General features: G+C 33.2%; 1 long non-coding RNA gene across 1 annotated transcript; it reads right to left on the reverse strand.

Annotated features, from left to right (window-relative positions):
* Nucleotides 1-435: 435 nt before the first annotated feature.
* On the reverse strand, nucleotides 436-6,527 carry LOC107842809. The gene is made up of 2 exons (XR_007044800.1): nucleotides 6,382-6,527; nucleotides 436-1,981 (listed from the first exon to the last, which is right to left on the reverse strand). It is a non-coding gene; the product is annotated as an uncharacterized LOC107842809 (long non-coding RNA).
* Between the last annotated feature and the right edge of the window lie 1,535 nt (nucleotides 6,528-8,062).

Raw genomic sequence — 8,062 nt, forward strand, 5'->3', positions numbered from 1 at the left:
AGAGTTGCTGCACAAGTCTTGTATTAGAGGTTTTACAAGGTGGATAGGATTAAGAGTTTAATCCTTATGGTCACTCGAGACTGTAATCACGGTTGCTTGAAGTTGGTGAAGTTCTTGGGAAATTCTACGAGGTAAGTCGTGGTTCCTTCCTTGAGCAAATAGGTTTTCACATAAAATCTTGTGTTTACTATTTTCAGCTATTAGTACTCGCAATCTCTTGTCAGTGTTATTGTCCATTAGTAGTCAGACTCAGTCAAGGACCTGGTTCCTTGACTGGTGGTGGACGCATACAAGCCTTCAAACATCTCTATTCAAAGACAGATAGAAGATCCCTTTTTAAGGTTTAGTTGGAAAAAAAGACTTGAAATACTCCCATTCAAATTTCAATTGTTCTAAGAGAAGATCTAACAGCAATTATCAAAGAAGTAACTCAAATGCAGACAAGAAAAACTCACTATTTTATCTAGACAAGGTACCAAATGGATAACTTAAAACACCAGTAAAGATTACGCCTTAATCCCAAGCAAGACAGAATGACTCCTTTTAGGCACATCTCTAACCTAAGCTAAACACCAAATTAAATCACGACACAGAAATCCTCTTCATACAAAAGAGGCTGTCCTTTTGAGGTACAAAAGATTCTAATTTCTTCATGTTACTGCTGAAAGTCTTCATCACTCTACTCTTCGTGTCGTATAGATATAAGCTAGAGTTCGTCTTATGCTTTAGAATCAATACTTCACCGTTCCTCGCTCCAGCTACAGCAACTAGTTTTCCCAGTTTTGGCAATTTTTTGTCACACTGTCTTGCTGATTTGTGTGGACAGATATAATTTGTCAACTCTGCCACAATACTATGTTTCTTGGACCAAGTTCAAATGGAAAATGTTGTGCATTTCATGAACAATGAAGTCTTATAATATGGCATAAATGATCATCGGCGAGTGATCATTCCATTTCTTATTCAGAATTATTTTCGACTCGCCCTCGAAAATCTTCCAAAATCCAAACATCCATTTTTATCTCTAAATTGCAGTTGATAAAAGAAAAGAATCCACCCAAGTCTATCAACGCATAACCATTCGTTTTACTAATCACTTTAGCACCTTCTGGAAGAGAGATTCTACTGAATTTTTCCTCTTCTACTTGCATTGAAATGAAATATTTAGTTGAATCAACATGCCAATGCAGAAGCCTTCTATTTATCGACACTGGATCCTTCCAGAAAAATTTGAGTGGGTCAAATGGCCGATCATTTAGATCTTCCCACGGACCAGGAATTCGTTCCCAATGTTCATCATCACCACCACACAAATTAAATATTTCGAAACCATAAGAATCTGTAACAACATGGACTACTTTATACTGTTTTGTCCAAGAATCAAATGCAAGTGCTGCACTACAAGCTTTATGTGGGCAAAGTGAAGGGCATCTAGGGATAGTGAGGCAGAACTTTGTTGATGGATTTATCAGTTGTAGCTTCCCACAGTCTCCTGGTTCACTCATCAATAGAAATCCACCACAGCTAGAATGAATCTTGCGTAATTTACTTAGTCCAAGTTCAAGAGATTCACATTCAAGTTCTAATTCCAATCTTTATCAACTTTGTTTTCTTATGCCTTCCTAATCCTGACTGTATCACTAATTCTAACTTCAACTCCGTGAAATTCTGCTCAATGAAATAACCTCCGGAGACAATTTCTTTCCATTGTTTACAGATGGGCATGACGTTCTTATGAATGTCTCTTGGCGGAATCTTCACTAGGATGTTAAATAAGATAATTTCTGGATAATTAGGGAGATTAATCTTCTGAATATTCTCTACATGTTTCATTCCTCTGCTTTTATCTCCTTCATACTTGTTTTCTTTTAAGCCCAGCATCTGTTGAGCGAATTCAATGACATCAACTTCATCCACTATTCTTGTAGCACGTACACCAGAAAAAAAGGGAGCTCTTTATAGGTTTCTGAAGGAAATCAACCTTAGAAAAGTTGGAGAAACAAGTGTCAGAAAACTGTTTCATAATATGAACAATTAAAACTCAAACAGGCTATCATTGTTTGGACAAATTAAGGATGGGATTTGACGATGTGACGGTCCCTTTTCATAAAAATGTATGAATAGAGAAACAAGGAAGAGAAAAGCAAACAATTTACAGAAGTTCAGTTAGTTATCTGCTTCTATAACGTCAATTTCAGCCATAAGCTATAGTGATTTGCATACAGATCTTACATTCTGAGTGAATATTTATACTATGTAAGATCGAATTGGGAAAAGTGAAACGTGCTTCTACACATTTCTCAACAACAACACACCCAGTGTATCCCACAATGTTGTTGGGGAGGGTAGAGTATACACAGACCTTACTCCTACTTCAGAGGTTCGACTCTTGGCTCAACGAAAAATAGTCCAAAGCCGTCACAATAGATAATAACAAAAATACAGAGTAAGAACAACAGAAACTACGAGAAACAAAACATAGTAACAAAAATGGAGAGACGAGAAACTACAAGAGACATACTTGCAATATTAACCCTAAAGCTTTTCTGGTTGAGTACCAGTTTCTGCCACTTCCAAGTTTCACTGTTTTCGTCTGAGCAAGTAAAAAGTTTCACACCAAGATAGAATGTGCGGTTTGCAGGCCTCTTCGGAGTATAGTACCGAAAGACAATTAAATGATCTGCTGTATCCAAGGGTCCACCTTACTTACATCAAAAGAAAGAAACTCCCCGAACTCATGAATCATGAAAAAATCTATAGATTTTGTTGTACTTCTAGCTCAAAATTGTATATATAATATATCTACTCTTTGACTAAACCATTAGAGTTATTTCTACAGTGGACATCACAACTACTAGGGTTACACAACTAGTAGAGTTACTCAATTTAATATTGTTGTACTCAATTTTTACTACATAAGTCCAATTCTAACGCAATTTTGGTAAATATAATTGTTGTCATGTGACGAGAAGGTCACGAGTTCAAGTCTTGTAAACAGCCTCTGGCAGAATTGCAAGGTAGGGTTAATACAATACACCCTTGTGGAGGGACCCTTCCCCGGACCATGCGCATAACGGGTGCTTTAGTGCACCGGGCTGCCCCTTTTTTTTTTTTTTGAAGAAGTCTGTATTAGTAATGGTAACACTATCATATCACAAACGTCAACAAAAAGTATAAAAGAACCATGTTATCCTGGTAAAAACCTGTCAAAAGATTACATCTTATTGAGGCATAGAACAAGTCCTTCCAGAAAAAATAAAGCTTCATCTTCTTTCATAATTATTTGTATATGAGACAGGATAAATTAACTAGGGAATGAAAATCTTACACTCTTACTACTACGACAACTAGCAGGTATTTAACACATCATAGAGAAGCCTGCAACCAAAGCAGAAATGTCGATTTCTATGGAAGAGTTAATAGTCAAAAACACACCTAAACTATCACTGTTTTTGCAAGTTTCATGCCTCAACTATCGATTGTTCTCTTTACCTACCTAAACTTGTCTCTTTACCTACCTAAACTATCAGTTCCTTTGCATTAAAACACACCTCGATGCTGAGTCGACCAAATATTTGTACACAATTGATGACATGCGTGTTTAACTCAACATCGAGGTGTGTTTACAACGACAATGATCATTGAGGTATAAAACTCGCAAAAAGATAATAGTTTATGTAGGTAAATATATCACATAGTATAGTTGAGTTATTAAACTTGGAAAAGAATGATAGTTTAGGTATATTTTAGCTAGGGGTGGCAAACGAGCGGATTAGATTGGATTTGGACGGGTTAAATATGGATCGAGTATAATTGATTTGGATTGCAATCCGCCCATATAAATATGTATAAATATGGATTTGGTCAAATATGGATTAGGTAAAAATGGTTTCAACCCACTTTAACTCCTAAATCAAAAACTTAAAACTTCTATATCATATTAACTTGACTTTTTTTTCCATTTTTTTTTAGTTATTTCTTTTTAGTTTTTTTTGTCTCTTTTATGTATGTAGCCTCTAGTTTTTTTTTACTTTTTTCATTTTCTATCTCTACCCTCTGCCCTTTGTTTCTCTTTCTTTTTTATTTTTTTTCTTTTCCTTTTTAGTCTCCTTTTTTTCTATTTTTTATTTTTTTGCTTTTACTTCTTTCTCATTTTTTTCCTTTTTGGTTATATTTTATGTTTTATATTTTTTTTACTTTCGAAGAACATGATTAAGTCGAATACAAATTATGGATGATGACTAAAATATCGTAACCACTCAGTATATTTGTTTTCACCATCATCTTTTTTCTTTTTCCTTTTCTCCTTTTTCATTATTTTTTCTTTTGGATTTTTTTTGTTTTTTTTCTTCAATTCTTTCTTTACGCTTTTTTCTCTTTTCTATCTCTAACTTCTACCTCTCTTTCTACCTTTTTTTTCTATTTTTGGTTTGCTTCTTTTTTTTATGATAACGAAATATCATAAACACATATTGATTTATATTCGCCCAACATTTATAATTCGAGGGCTATGTGGATTCTCAGCCATACAAATTTTAGTCTCAAGAAAATACAATTAATTCATATACTTTTTTTTGGTTTTTCATCCAGTGTCCAGTGCCAGCATTGAAGCCCCGAGTAATCCGGATTGGGTGTTGCAGGGCCCATTAAGGTGGTAGCGGTTCCAACAGAGTTTTCTCCATAACCAGGGTCATACCCTCGACCTCTGGTTAAGGGTGGAGCATCCTCATCCACTGCACTACAACCCATGTTTATTTTAATTCATATACTTATTTGTATACAAATACAAATAATAAATTACACATATTGACAACTAAACTATTCAAATACAAATAATAAATTTATTTGAAATATATAGTATGATACAAATAAATTTAAAGTAAAAAAATACAAAATGCAAAGACAAAAAAAATGAGGAAAAAAATATTAAAAAATAAGAAAAATGACAAAAATGACAAACCAAGAATGAAAAAGGGGGAAACAGAAATACAGAATAAAAAAAAGAATGCAAAGAAATAAAATTGAAAAAGAAAAAAATGATGAAAAAGAAGAAAGAAAAAAAGTGTAAGAAACGAGTAAAAAATAAGTGGAAAAAATGAAAAAGAAAAAAAATTAAATCAAAGGAAAAAAGAAAGAAAAAAATAGTAAATTAAAGGAAAAAAGAAAGAAAAAAATAAAAAAATAAAAAAAAGATAGGAAAAAATAATAATAAAGGTGTGAGATTATGGATTATATTTAATTGATAAGAGATGTTATGAATTATATAGGCTAAATGGGATAATTAGAAGCTTATATTTATTAACCTATGTAGGTCTCAAGCGAATACGAATGATGAAATAAGAATAAGAAAGGGGAAAGCGAAAAAAAAAAAAGAATACAAAGAAAAAAAAAAAATAGATGAAAAAATGAGAAAGAAATTTTTTTATAAGGAATGAGTAAAAAAATAAAAAAAATGAAAAAGAAAAAAAGTAAATTAAAGGAAAAAGGAAAGAAAAAAAAAGTTGAAGAAAAGAAATTAGAAAAAAAAATCGAAACTTTAAGCATATGTGGGTGATCTCTATATTTAAATGGATATCTATATTTTACCCATTTTATCCATATTTGTATGAGGTTTTAAAATGAGTTGAAGTCTATATTTACCCATTTAAAATATGAATGATCCAATTCACTAAATATGAATTAAATGGACTCTTTTTACAAATATGAGCTGAAATTACCACCCATAATTTTAGCTATGAATTCTCTATGAAACATGAACCATCACATAGAAATACTGACCGAACGTCTGTCCCAACAAACACATGCATCAACAGTATACCTAGTCTAATTCCATAAGTGAGATGGTGAGATGTACGTCGACTTTAACTCTTATCTTGTGAAATAACTCAAAAGAAGTACTTGTTCGACATCTCACTTAACCTTAGTTTAGCAACAAGTAAACAAAACAAAAAATTGGATCATTAGTTAGCACAATAATTTTTTAATATTAGAATTGTGTCAATCAACCAAAATTACCTCCTAATTCCAATTCCTCTTCTGATTATTTTCAAATATCTACAACATTCAATTAAAAATAATGATACGACCTAGACGAGGTAATTGAAAATCAGAAGTACAAACTATTAGTAAAAGGGGCTGCCCCAACCTACCCAGAGGTCGAGGGTTTGACCCTAGGTATGAACAAACACTCTGTTGAGAGCTCTCCTCCAAATGAGGCCCGACGCGGGGCGATTCCGAATATAATCAAACTCCTAAAAAGAAAAGTGGATACCAGACACCGGGTGATTTAAAAAAAAAAAAAGCATTAGTAAAACATAAATTAGAAGGTACACAAGTAAATTAGTAAAAACGACAGGGTAAATAAAAAATTTGAGGACATACAAATTTTTATGGTGTGGCTGTCACATGTGGAGACTTGGAACAATTTGATTTCGTCGACTACAGAATGGAGGCTTTATAGGGATTAGGCTGAGCTAGATTTTTGGAGGAAAAAAAAGGTGTATTGGTTATGAATACTGCTAAGTCCATCTTTCATTTGACATACCTTATAAATAATATATAAAAAATAACTTTACTATACCGCTCTAATTAATTATAAGTCATTTAATTATTGAAAAATAAATAATACCAGACACTTGAAGTTATTCCAAAAATTTACTTAGATTCCTCTACTAAGATCTGTACTTATTAGGCTCCTAACCCACCCGAATTTGATTTAATCAGACCTTTTTTACCTACATGGTACTCTGCGTGTTTTCACTCAATAGGGGCGCATGAGGAGTAATTTTTTGACTAAATCGCGAAAAAAATGTGTCAAGTAGCACTGAGGATCCCAAAAAATTATTAATAATATATATTTATTTTTTTTTAGAAAAGGCTCAACCATAATCCCTCCCCCCTCCTCCGATACCCCCTCTTCCATCATTCTTTGTTTTCTTAAACTTTATTAGTATAGGTAATTATTATCTTCTTTTCCTTTATACTTTCAGGAAATTAAACTTATCCATAATCCATTAGGTGGTGCTGTATTAAAAATTCAAGTGGTCTGTTTAGATCCCTAGAATTGAAAATTCAATTTATCCCATATGAGAAGTGGAAAGAAAAATGTTAAGAACTGTAGCTTCACCATTGCCGTCCTTTTTTTTTTTATCGGAAAGAATGGAGATTACCATTACAACTTTCAAATCTTATACTTTTTCTCGTTCTTTCTATTCCTACTCTGTTTTTCAACCAACAGATTTGAGATTTCTTTTTTACATACTAGACAAATCTAAAAAAAAACATTAAAGATGACCAAGAAACTAAATCTGGTTCAGGACTTTCGTCGAGCAGTTTACGTGCATTGTCAAAATAACCACATTTTGAGTATAAATTAATTAAATGGTTTCTATGTTTGCTGTCATTTAAGCCGAGTTTGGTTCGAAAACCATTGCCCACTTGGCTGATGTTGATTGATGCTCTGTTTTCTTTTTTAGTGTCTGTTTGGATGATGTTTTTCCGTGATATCTTGGTTTGTTCACATGGATTTTCATTGATTATGGTTAAGAATGGGTGAAGACAACGGGATGGGTGAGGTGGGTGAAAACGACGGGATGGGTGGGGTGGGGTAGGGGACTTTGTGTGTGAAGACGATGGGGGAGGGGGTGAAGATGATGACTCTGTGTGTATGTGTGTGAAGATGATGGGGGAGGTGGGTGAAGACGATGACTGGATGGGTGGGGGTGCTTTTTTATTTTTATTTTTTTAATTAAAAAATTATTATTAAATGATAATTAAATAGAAAAATGGACAAAATCAGCAGCTCCACCATATAATTATTTTTTTTGCCATATATTTTTTTCTAATTGGTTATTTTTTCCACATCAGCGTGTGTGTGTTGCACACACTTATTTGTTTTACCTGATTGACAAAAAAAAGGCCTAGATGAATCAAAATTCGAGTAGGTTAGGGGCCTGATAGGTACAGGCCTTAATTGAGGGGTCTAAGTGAATTTCGGGACAACTTTAAGTGTCTGTCGATAACTTAAGCCTATCTACTATCTATGTCCAATGTATATATCTAT

Source organism: Capsicum annuum, chromosome 9 (assembly GCF_002878395.1).
Source record: "Capsicum annuum cultivar UCD-10X-F1 chromosome 9, UCD10Xv1.1, whole genome shotgun sequence".
NCBI lineage: Eukaryota > Viridiplantae > Streptophyta > Magnoliopsida > Solanales > Solanaceae > Capsicum > Capsicum annuum.